At 43.0% G+C, this 12,387-nt stretch overlaps 1 long non-coding RNA gene across 1 annotated transcript; it reads right to left on the bottom strand.

Annotated features, from left to right (window-relative positions):
- Window positions 1-1,508: 1,508 nt before the first annotated feature.
- Window positions 1,509-12,363, bottom strand: LOC130705766 (uncharacterized). The gene is made up of 3 exons (XR_009006161.1): window positions 12,274-12,363; window positions 5,581-5,766; window positions 1,509-1,795 (listed from the first exon to the last, which is right to left on the bottom strand). It is a non-coding gene; the product is annotated as an uncharacterized LOC130705766 (long non-coding RNA).
- Window positions 12,364-12,387: the final 24 nt, after the last annotated feature.

Genomic DNA, 12,387 nt, shown 5'->3' with positions numbered 1-12,387 from the left:
GATTAGTGGTTGCTGGGGGCTGGGTGGAGAAGGGAGAGTGATTGCTCATTTGGGGTGATGAAAATGTTTGGAACCAGAGAGAAGTGATGGTTGCATAACATTGTGAATGCACTAAGTGCCGTTGAATTGTACGCTTTTAGATGGATAAAATGGTGAATGTTTTTCTACGTGAATTTTTTACCTTAAAAAAAAAGTAACATGCCTTCACCTAGCAGTGAGGGTGGGCAAAGCACAAACAGTATGGAAGGGCATAAGGAACAAATTCATCCTCCTCATGCGCCAAGTCCACTCTTTAGTGGTAATGACTGCCAATAGTTTCTTGTAAATCCTTCCAGAAAATATTGGTGCTTAATTTTTTTTTCTTTTTACAGAAATTGGATCATATTCTATACACTGCTCTGCACTGTGCCTTTTCCACTTAATGATATAGCTTAGTGAGTTTTCCATGTCACCGTGTTTAGTGCTGGCTCATTCATTTTAACAGTTGCATAGCAGTATTTTATTGACTGAATGTACCTTAATTCGTTTGACTAGCCCTCTCCTGATGGATGCTTAGGTTATTTACAGCTTTTGCCTACAGCAGACAGTACAGTTTTTTAAAAAAATTTATTTAATTTATTTATTTTTGGCTGCATTGGGTCTTCGTTGCTGTGCTTGGGCTTTCTCTACTTTCGGCGAGCGGGGGCTACTCTTCGTCGCGGAGCGTGGGCTTCTGATTGCGGTGGCTTCTCGTGTTGCAGATCACGGGCTCTAGGTGTGCGGGCTTCAGTAGTTGTGGCACGCGGGTTCAGTAGTTGTGGCGCACAGGCTTAGTTGCTCCATGGCATGTGGGATCTTCCCAGACCAGGGCTCGAACCCATGTCCCCTGCAATGGTAGGCGGATTCTTAACCACTGCGCCACCAGGGAAGCCCAACAATACAGTTTTAAATGTTGTTATTTAAAGATCTTTGTGCACAATGCAAACACATATGTAGGATAAATCTCCAAAACTGGATTTACTGGGTGTTATGGACTACACTGTGCCCCTAACTCCTGCCCCCTGCCAAATTCATATCTTGAAATCCTAACCCTCAATGTGTATTTGGAGAGAGGGTCTTTAGGGAGGTAATTAAGGTTAAATGAAGTCATCAGTGTGGGGCCCTGATCCAACAGAACTTGTGTTCTTTTAAGGAGAGGAAGAGAGTCCAGAGATCGCTCTCTTCCTCTGTGTGCACATTTAGACACATGGAAAAAATGTCACCTACGAGCTAAAAAGACAGTTCTCACCAGAATCCAACCCCATCAGCACCTTGATCTTGGACTTCCAGCCTCCAGAACTGAGAGAAAATAAATTTCTTTTGTTTCAGCCAGCCACCCAGTCTGTGATATTCTGTTATGGCAGCCCGAGTAGACTAAAACACTGGGACAAAGGACATACACATTTTTAATTTGATAGATGGACCAAAATAATCCTCTGAAGTTTTGCTCCCCTTTACCCTTCCACACATAGTAAACAAGGTTTGTTTCTCCTGTATCCTCACCGGCACTGGGTATAATCACACTATTTAATCTTTGTCAATCGGAGAGACACAAAAAATGTATGTATGTAACTTAATGTATGCTTGAAATTGAGATTTTTTTCCAAATGAGTGTGTGACTTTTAGAGTGAATCCTTTATCCTCCCTCTCCATCCCTGGAAGCCCATTATGTGGTATTACGTGAAAGCTTGTCCAACTCCACAGGGACGTTTCAAGTAATTTTCTTATTCACTTTCCATTTCCTCTTGCTTCTTTAATAATTCATGAGTTGAAATGGCTATAAAAGAAATAAAGGTAAGAGAACATTATTGGGAGGGTCTCTCATATTTGGTAGTAAGATATTTAATTCACTGTGATTTGGAAAAATGAGCTATAGGTCATATAATATTATAGATGAACATAAGTTTCCACTAGAGTCAGATTTTCTCAACTGCCTGATTGCCATGTGAAATGTATTTGAACAGTTTTAGAACAGAAGTTGTTATTACATGTGTCCACAGACTGATAGAAGTAGGAATGAGGGAGACGTGCAATTTTTGTTCTTTGAGATATGTTGAGCTAGCTTCTTCCTGATCATTCTTCTTTCTTCTTGGGAGTACAAGGATGTGTCACCAGGACAGTCTGCTCCAGGGGCTCCCCGGTGCCCCATTTGAATTATACATCCCCTATGCCTGTCCTCCAGGTGCCTGCATTCCAGCCAAATGAAAAAGTTTGGGCTACAATGACATATATTGATTAGAAAACACACCCACACACCCATGGACCACTGGATTATGAGTGATGCCCCTGACTTGTGCCTCTTTGTACCCCAGTGTTAAATGTTGGTGGAACGAGTAAATGTATGTATGTATGAATGAATGGCAAAAATACCAATTAGTTAAGTATCCAAATGTTTCTTGGGAAGGATGTTACTTTGGCCAAGAGGCTGAGCACAGCTTTTGATCTTCATAGCATTCAAAGTCATGACCTTGTAGCCACATTGGCAAATTTCGTGGCTTGAACAGATGGAACAATCAAGCCAACCTATGAAAAACTGAAATATTTTACACATATATACCCTCACACGAAATGAATTACGATTTGAGAAGCTGGATAGCGATGATATCTTATTACTCACTGTTTTTTAGCCATTAATTCACAGATGTTGATTAATCATTGACCACTCATGATTGTGTGTTTTCAGATTCAGTTTTAGAACTTTGAACAAGGTCAGTAACCTTGTGTTGCTGTGGTCATAGTACCTTGCTAATTACTGAGAGTGAATAATTATGTCAAATATTTTCTAGAGCACTAAGAGAAATGGCTTTCAGTATATCTTAAATTTGTTATATAGGCTAGTTTCAAAACAGATTGGGGCTACAAATTTGAAACTATTCCACTGGCATGATGTCTACGGGGGGGTGGGGGTGTGGGTGTGTGGTGTGTGTGTTTGTTTTTTGTTTGTTTGTTTTGGTAAGTGGTAACCTTGGCAATTTCTATTTGTGGCACAGGGTGTGTGGCCTCTCAGAGCTCTATGCTATACTCTCTGACTCAGTTTTCCTTGCTATGCAATGAGTCCATTTGTCCTCAGCCTGCAAATTTCAGTTGGCTTTTTTTCCCTTCTGCCAAACCAATATGGAAATTGCCCCCCCCCTATTATTTTGGCCACATTTTTCAAAGCTTATCAGACCAGCCCCAAACTCCAGCGTAACTCTATAACTTAAATTATTCAAAATTTTCTTGAATGAGATGCCTTTTAGACTGGATACATGATTACAATAAGGGAAAAACTTGGCACGTTTTGTCTCACATTTTACTATAGAAAAGGCCCTGGTGGCTTGGCTTACACATGTCTGGAAACAAAATTTGCCTTTCTGCTTCTTTGTAAGGCAGTCAAAGCATGATGTGCAAGTCCAAAATATATTTAGTTCTGTCTGTAGCAATTCTTTTTTAAAAATATTTATTTATTTATTTGGCTGCGACGGGTCTTAGTTGCGGCATGTTGCCATGTGCGGGATCTTCATTGCAGCATGCAGGATCTTTGGTTGCGGCATGTGGGATCTTTGATTGCAGCATGCGGGATCTTTAATTGCAGCATGCGATCTCTTAGTTGTGGCATGTGGGATCTTAGTTCCCTGACCAGGGATCGAACCCCGGCCCCCTGCATTGGGAGCATGGAGTCTTAGCCATTGGACCACCAGGGAAGTCCCTGTAGCAATTCTTTTGTTGAAGATGCTTGCCACGAAACATCCTGGAGGGGGATTGGGTGGAAGAATAATAGACTAGGGTGTTGCTTGGATGGGGCAGGCAGAGCACTGCCTAAAGGAGTAAGTGCTGAAGAAGTGATTTTACTTTAGAAAACATTCAAATCTGAAGTCACGGGGGCTATTTTGCTCTGTTGTGTATGTGTTTAAGGAATAAATTTATAGCATAAAACTATTTTTCAAACAGTTCAAAAGGGTATAAAATGAAATGAAAGTCTCCCTCCTTCATGGATTTCTAATACTTTTGTTTTCCTCCCCAGACTTTTGTCAGTTTCTTGTAGACCCCTCTAGAGAAATGCTACATTTATGCAGATACACACATACACACACAAGTGGTAGCATATTATAACACTGTTGTCCACTTTGTTTTCTCTGTTTTGCTTTTTCATAATAATATAGTAATTCAACAGACATTTATTGGGCACCTAATATATGCTGGATCCTGTTCTAAGTACTCAGGATAGAACAATGAAGAAAAAAAACTATGTTGGTTTTCTATTGCTGAATAACAAATTATCACAAATTTAGTAGCTAAGAACAACAGACATTTATTACCTCTCAGTTTCAGTGCGTCAGGAGTCTGGGCACTACTTAGTTTTCTGCTTCAGGCTCTGGCCAGGCTGCAATCAACATGTCTGCAGGGCTGTGTTCTCATCTGAAGGCTCAGTTGGATTCTTCATCTGCTTCCAAGCTCGCTCCAGTTGTTGGTAGAATCATTTCCTTGTGCTGCCTGGACTGAGAGCTTCAGGTTTTCAACTGGCTATTGATCAGAGGTGCTAAGTTCCCCGTTGCCACCCTCAAACAGTTCACAAATGGCAGCTTGCTTCTTCAAGGCCAGCAGGAGAGTGAGAGTGGATCCACTAGCTAGACAAAGTCTTATATTATGTAACATAATCATGGGAATGACAGCCCATCAGGTTTTCACATTCTGTTGGTTAGAAATAAGTCACATGGGACTTCCCTGGTTGTCCAGTGGGTAAGAAGCCATGCTCCCAATGCAGGGGGCCTGGGTTCGAGCCCTGGTTGGGGAACTAGATTCCACACGCATGCTGCAACAACGAGTTCACATGCGGCAACTAACACTCCGCGTGTCGCAACTAAGAAGCCTGCATACCGCAACTAAGAGTCAGCATGCTGCAACTAAAGATCCCACATGCCTCAACTGAAAAACATGCCACAACAAAGATCCTGAGTGTTGCAACTAAGACCCGGCGCAGCCTAAATAAATAAATAAATAAATATACACACATATATATATAAAAGAAATAAGTCACAGGTCCCACCCGCATGGAAGAGGAAGGAATTAAACACCAGTAAGTGGGGATCGTGGGTGGGGGCATGCGTCTTAGAGTCCGTCACCTCACAAATCAAGCCCCTGCGGTCATGGAGCTTACATTATAGTGGGGGAAGACAGACAACAAAGGAACAGACAGATAAAGGTTGCAAATAAATGCTAAAGCAGAACAATAAATCTGGCCAAATGGAACAGAAGTGAAGGGTGCAGTCAGGGCAGGCCTCGCAGGGGCAGCAACATGGGAGCAGAGACCTGAAGGAAGTGAGGAAGCTGCACAGAGAGCTAAGAGAAGTGGGCTCCAGCCTAAGACAGCAAGTGCACAGGCCCTACCTTGTGGGCTTGCTGGAGAGTTCTGTAACAGTCGGCAGACTGGTGTTGCTGCAAGCCATCGCTCAGGTGGTAGGACACAAGGTCAGAGAGGAGATGGGGTCAGATGGGATAGGACCTTGTGGGTGTAAGGATCTCTGAGCAAGATGCAGAGCTATTGGAAAATTGAGGGCAGAGGAGAAACGTTGTTTGGCTTACCTTTGCAAAAGATCACATGGTTCCTGGGGTGAGAACAGACTGAAGGGAGGCGTCGGTGGAAGTAGGGAGACCAGTTTGTAAGCTGTTTTAATCATCTCGGCAGGAAACAATGATGGTTTGGATCGAAGTGGCACTGGTGTGTTTCCTGGAAGTAGGCAGATCTAGTCTGAGGTGGAGCCTGCAGTACTGAGGGTGGAATTGATGGGCGGTGGGAAGGAAAGAGAAAGGTTAAGGGTGATGGCAAGGATTTGGGCCTGAGCTACTTGAAGAATGGTGTCACCATTTACTGAGATGCAGAAGACAGTAGGAGGAATGGGTTTGGGCAGAAAAAATCTAGAGTTTGATTTTATTATACACTTGAAGGCGAAGGATATAGTCAACTTCATATTTTTAAAAGTTCACTCTGGTTGCTGTGACATGTTGGATTGAGAAGTTAAAGTGTGGATGCTCTGAGACAACAATTGGAATGGTATTGTGGCAGCCCAGGCATGGAGTGTTGGTGGCCCGGGCTCAGCAGAATACGGTGGGAGGAGACGGAAGTGAATGGACTTTCAATGTGTCCTGGAGGTAAAATAGGGCAGGTCTGGAGGTTGTCTGAAGTTTGTAGGAATGGTTTTGTTGCAGGGAAGACCACACTTGTCTGATGGGCATAAAGCAGAAGGTAACTATCAAAGTAGAACAAGAGCAATAGTAAAACTGGATTCTCCACAGGGGCTTTGGAAACTTCTTTCATGAACAAGTGTCTTAGTCCAGGCTGCTATAACAGAATGCCACAGAAAACCACAAGGTGGCTTATAAGCAACAGAAATTTATTTCCTGCAGTTCTGGAGACTGAAAGCCTAAGGTTGGGTTCCAGCATGGTCAGATTCTGGTGAGAACCCTCTTCCAGGTTGCAGACTGCCAATTTCTCGATGTATCTTCATATGGTGGAGAACAGAGAGAGGAAGCTAGTTCTCTCATGACTCTTTAAGGGCACCAATCCCATTTGTGAGGGTTCCACCCTCATGACCTCATCTATTCCTAATCCTATACCCAGCTCCCCCCCACCCCCCAACCCAAGACTCCTATACCATCACATCAGGGAGTAGGGTTTGGGAGAACATAAACATTCAATCCATAATATTCTGCCCCTGGATCCCCCACATTCATGTCCTTCTCACACACAAAATACATTTGCTCAAAAGTCTTAAACTCATTCCAGCATCAACTCTAAAGTCTAAAGTCCAAAGTCTCATGTAAATATTATCCAAATCAGGTATGGATGGGACTTGAGGTATGATTCATCCTGAGGTTGATTCCTTTCTAGCTGTGAACTTGTGAAACCAAACCAATTATGTGTTTCTAAAATACAATGATGGGACAAGCATAGGACAGACATTCCCATTCTAAAAGGGAGAAACAGGGAAGAAGGCAGGGGTGATGGGTTCCAAGCAAGTCCAGAACCCAGCAAGCCAAACTCCATGAGATCTTAAAGCTCCAGAATAACCCTCTTTGGTTCCATGCTCTCCCCTCCAGGCCCACTGGGGCAGAAATCCCACCTTTCTGACCCACTGGGGCAGTGGTCCCACCTCCAATGGGGTGGAGGTGCTGCCTCCAGAGCCCTACTAGGCAAGAGTCGGCCCCCAGGACTCTGCCAGGAAGCCCCATCCCCACAGCTCTGGGCAGCCCTACCCCTCCGGCTCTGGGCAGAGGCTGTCTGGCCTGGTAGAAGCAAGGCAATGGTCTTCTTTACTGAAACCAAGGAGGCAGCCCTGATGATCTCTGAATCGCCTTTGGGGTCACTCTTCTCTCGTCTTGAAGAACAGCACATGATCTCACCAAATAGCTCGATGGTCTCATCCTGTAAAATCCACGAACTTTGACAGCCTTCCTTCATTCCTTCCTATTTCCTTCTCCTTCAGTTCAAATTGGCAGTTTTCCTCCTGGGGTGTCAGCCATATCCTTACTCATTTCCTGATGCCCCAAATGGTCACTTGGCCATATCCTTAGTGTTCTCATTTTCTGCAATATGGATAGGCTGAGAATTTTCCAAATCATTAAGTTCTACTTCCTCTTTGCTTAACAGTCTGTCTTTAAGTCATTTCTCTCTTCTTGAATTTTACTATAAGCAGCCAGGAAGAGCCAAGCCACACCTTCGACACTTTTTTTTAGCAATCGCTTCAGTTAAATACCCAGTTTCATTGCTTGCAAGTTCTACCTTCCACAAAACACTGGAACACAAACACAATTCAGCCAAGTTCTTTACCACTTTATAACAAGGATTGCCTTCCCACCAGTTTCCAACAACATGTTCCTCATTTCCATCTGAGACCTCACCAGAACAGCCTTTACCATTCATATTTCTACCAACATACTGTTCATGACTACTTAGGTATCCCCAAAGAAAACTGAGACTTTCTCTACAGGTCTCTTTTCTTTGACCTCTCATCAGAATGACCTTTAAAGGGGGAATTCCCTGGAAGTCCAGTGGTTAGGACACTGCGCTCTCATTGCCAAGGGCCTGGGTTCAATCCCTGGTCAGGGAACTAAGATCCTGCAAGTCATGCGGCCAAAAAAAAAAAAAAAAAAAAAAAAATTACCTTTAAAGGGCCGTTCATGGCAGTATAAGCTTTTCTACAATGCGCCTCCAAACTTCCCCAGTCTCTACCCATTTCCCAGATCCAAAGCTGCTTCCACATTTTTAGGTATTAGTTAGAGCAGCACCTCCGCTTCCTAGCACCAATGACCTATATTAGTCAGGGCTCTCCAGGGAAACAACCGGGAGGATATATATTTTATCTATTATTTGGATTTGTTATATATGTAATATATATCCATATATAGAGATTTATATGGAGATTTATTATGAGGAATTGGCTTATGCAGTTGTGAAGGCTGAGAAGTCTCATGATCTCCTGTCTGCAAGCTGGAGACCCAGGAAAACCAGTGGTGTAATTCAGTCCAAGTCTGAATGCCTGAGAACCAGGGACGCTAATGATATAAATCCCAGTCCAGGCTGGAAAAGATGAGATGAGATGAGATGTCTCAGCTGAATCAGCAAGGCGTGAAAAACGGGGTGAATTCCTACTTCCTCTGCCTTTTGTCCTATTCAGGCCCTGAACCCACAGGACTCCAAAACTGGATTGTGGTGATGGCTGCACAACTCTGTAAATTTAGTAAAAGTTATTAAATTGTACACTTAAAATGAGTGAATTTTATGGTATAGAAATTATAGTATAAAGACTTTAAACACACACGTGTGTAGACACAGACACACATGCATACACACACAGATACTCTCATTCCAAAGATCCCAGAATGCACACAATTTGAGCAATATTTTTTCTAAAAGTTAGGAATGGGAGAAATTTCCATTGTACAGAACAAGATACAGGCTTCCACATCGCATGTTATTCTGAAGTCTCATTGAAATGTAATTCCCTACTTGGAATCCTCTTTGTACTCACAAAGGAGGAAACAAACGTGGTACAATGGTGTATATTCTGTGTAAAAAAGGGAAAGTTGTAAATGGTACCTAAGCCCAAGATTATTAATAATACCTGGGCAAATACTTCACTTGCTAAACACAGAAGATACTAATAACTATAACTATGTGACCATTATTCATGGTTTTGTGAACTCTGGAGTGGAGTAATATAATCACACACTGTCTAAGATTTAATTATAATGACAATTATTAATAACACCATGTAGTAGTATGTATGTGCAATTCCCCTTCTGTTTTATTCAAGTTAATAAATCAACAAAATTGTACCTAAATTTGCCTGATTCTTGGGCAACTTGCTTCTCATTTATCTACTCGATTTTTACTCTGCAGAATCTTGGTGTTTCTGTAAATCTTGCAAGTTGAGACCATCAACTCAATATTTTCCCCCATAAGAACAAGAATGCTGAGAATGAACAGGACGTTATATTATGCAGGATAACGTCTGGTGGTTTTTTTTTTTTAAATTAATTTATTTGGTTGCACAGGGTCTTAGTTGCAGCAGGTGGGCTCCTTAGTTGTGGCTCGCCTGCTCCTTAGTTGCACACGGGCTCCTTAGTTGTGGCATGTGAACTCTTAGTTGTGGCATGCATGTGGGATCTAGTTCCCTGGCTGGGGATCAAACCCGGGGCCCCTGCATTGGGAGCGTGGAGTCCCAACCACTGCGCCACTGGGGAAGTCCCCAATGTCTGGGTTTTTGATAGCTGTGTTTTCTGGCTCATCAGTTTAATGAAGGTGGTTTTAAAGAATGTAATGTTCTAAATAGCAAAATGAAAAGGTTGAGTAATCAAAATTTATTATTGAAATTAATGTAGTCTTTCTCTTTGGTCGCAGTAGTAGATTACTTTGAGACAAAACATTGAGATTTGTTGTGGAAAGTGAATATATTTTTGTGTATTTAAAATTCCCTATTGTTTTAGACTGGATGGTTTTTGAGGAAACTTCCAGAAGAGATACTTTATGATTCTATACACATTCAATACTCATTTACATTGCCTTATCATCCTGCACACAAAGTAAATTCCTGCCTCAGGGCCTTTGCACTTGCTAATTTGCACTTGCTATTCCCTCTGTCTGATGTGTCATTCCCTAGATGGTCATGGTCCACTCCCTCACTTAAGTCCCTGATCAAATATCACTTCCTCAGAGCAGCCTTCCCTGATTAGCCCATCTAAAAATAGCACACTGTCACTATCCTTTTAGCTTGCTTTCTTTCTCTTCACAGCGCTTAGCCACTGTCTGACCCTATATGCTTGGCAGGGACATCGTCAGTATTGTTCATTGCTATATCCCCAGACTTTGGCACATAATAATTGCTTAAGACATGTTTGTTGAATTAACTGAATGAATTTTAATTTGACTTTAAATATTTACCTTTTTTTGCCTCCCTAACCAGACAGTAAATTCATGGAAGGCAGCCAAAGGCCCTGGTTGCTTATTTATCTTCTCTAAAACAATTAGCTCAGCTCTGCAAGGATGCTAAACATTCAACCAAGATTTACTGAATGAATGCCTTGAAACATGGACATGTGACATGGCTAACCAGTCAGCGTTACCTGCAGGTGAACAAGAACAGTAATGTCTTGCCTTACAGCCCACATTTTATGAACTACTTTTATATATATTAACTCATATGATCATTTTGGTAATACTTTAGTAGTTCTGAAGGTTTGCCTGAAGAAACAAGCATTCAAAAATAACAAATGTTAATTTCCGGCGTGTACTATTGCTAATTCTGAATACTTTTTTTTTTTGGTTTAAATATCATTTAATGTGTTCTTGGACATCTGAAAAACTATTTTAAAAGACTGAATAAGATTTAAAGTAAATAAGGAAATAAGTAAAAATAAGAAAGACTGTCTTGAAACATATATATGCATGGAGAGATTTTTCGAAGAGTGTTTATCAAAGTCTTCATGGTAGTTATTTCTACACGGTGGGATCTTGGTAATGTTTACTTTTTTTTGGCTTTGCATTTTTCTCACTTCAATGTTTAAAACAAATTTGAAGTCATGAAAAGAAACTTTTTTCTATACAATGCTTTATTTTTAATTTGCCAGTGTGAATAGCATAAAAATATCACTACTCATTTTCCTGGCTATGTAATTCTCAGGACATGGCAAATTTCATTCTGAGAAAACTTTTAATACTGATTTATAGTAAAGCAACAACAAACAAATAGAACGAACCAAAATTCTTTAGGGTTTTCAGTGTGTTTTCCATATTTATGCCCATGTTATTCTCTGAGCAAGAAAAAAGGTAGAGCAATGCTTCGTAATTTGTTAATTTTTCACCTTTGCCAAAAAAACCTTTCCAGGAAATTGAGCTCCCAAAATAGGCCAAAATCGGGCGTTAGGGGCTCATTCTGGACTTTGGACCAAGCTTAGAGGGCACACATGAAACGTACTAACTTATTTTCCGTTTTTCTCTTGATGATTTAAAACACTTAAAATCCCTGTCTTTTCCCCACAGGAATTGGGAAGACATGCAAATAACCACTTTGTGGAAAATCTCTGCTGATGCCAACAATATGGTCCTCAAATTAGGCTTAAAAGATTTTGGGTTTTCTTTCATTCTGAACTAAGAAGGGTTCTTCATGGTTGCTGGTGCACTTTAGGGCAACTGAAGTTTCTTCACACGCTGAACACCTTGTGTCTGTCTCCCTGCCGGTGCGCCTGTGCGTGTTTCCGTGTGCAAGTCTGCATAAAGTCGGTTTGGGGTGTGTGACGGTGGTTTTGAGCCCATGGCTTACGCACTCTACGAAGAAGCGCGTCCAGCCCTGTAGGTGGGCACAGGTTTCTCCAGTCTCGGGGTCGTGCGGGGGGACCCTCCGACAAGGCCTGCGGCTCCCAACCCCAGCCAGGGCGCGGCAGAGCGGGCGCAGGGAGTAGTGGGATGGCCCAGCAGCCTGCGTCCAGGCAGGGTCCGGGACACACGCTCGGGTGGAGAGGGGGCGCATTTTCTCCCCTCTGGAACAGTGCTTAGAGCGGAGATCTCGGGAGGGGTCGGAGAAGCCCAGGGGGGTCCCGGCGCCGCAGACTGGGGGAGGGGACAGTGGGCGGAGCGGCACCTCCCACAATCCATTCCCTGCGGAGGGCGGCGACCTCCGTCCGGCCCCACCCAGCCTCAGGGACCGGGAAACTGAAACCGGAGGCGGCACGCGCGTCAGGGGCGCCTGGACGCCCAGGTACGTGCTACCCTCTACCTACCCGGCGCCGGGACGGTTGAGCCGGGCGGTTTCAGCCCCAGACGCACCTTCCCGCGGCCTCTGTGACGCACCGCGCGGCCTCTGGAGCTGGACCGGCGGCGAGGCGCGCGCTGTG

The sequence above is a fragment of the Balaenoptera acutorostrata genome, chromosome 19, assembly GCF_949987535.1.
Source record: "Balaenoptera acutorostrata chromosome 19, mBalAcu1.1, whole genome shotgun sequence".
NCBI lineage: Eukaryota > Metazoa > Chordata > Mammalia > Artiodactyla > Balaenopteridae > Balaenoptera > Balaenoptera acutorostrata.
The sequence above is the reverse complement of the archived record's forward strand: the minus strand, read 5'-3'. Positions and strand labels throughout refer to the sequence as shown.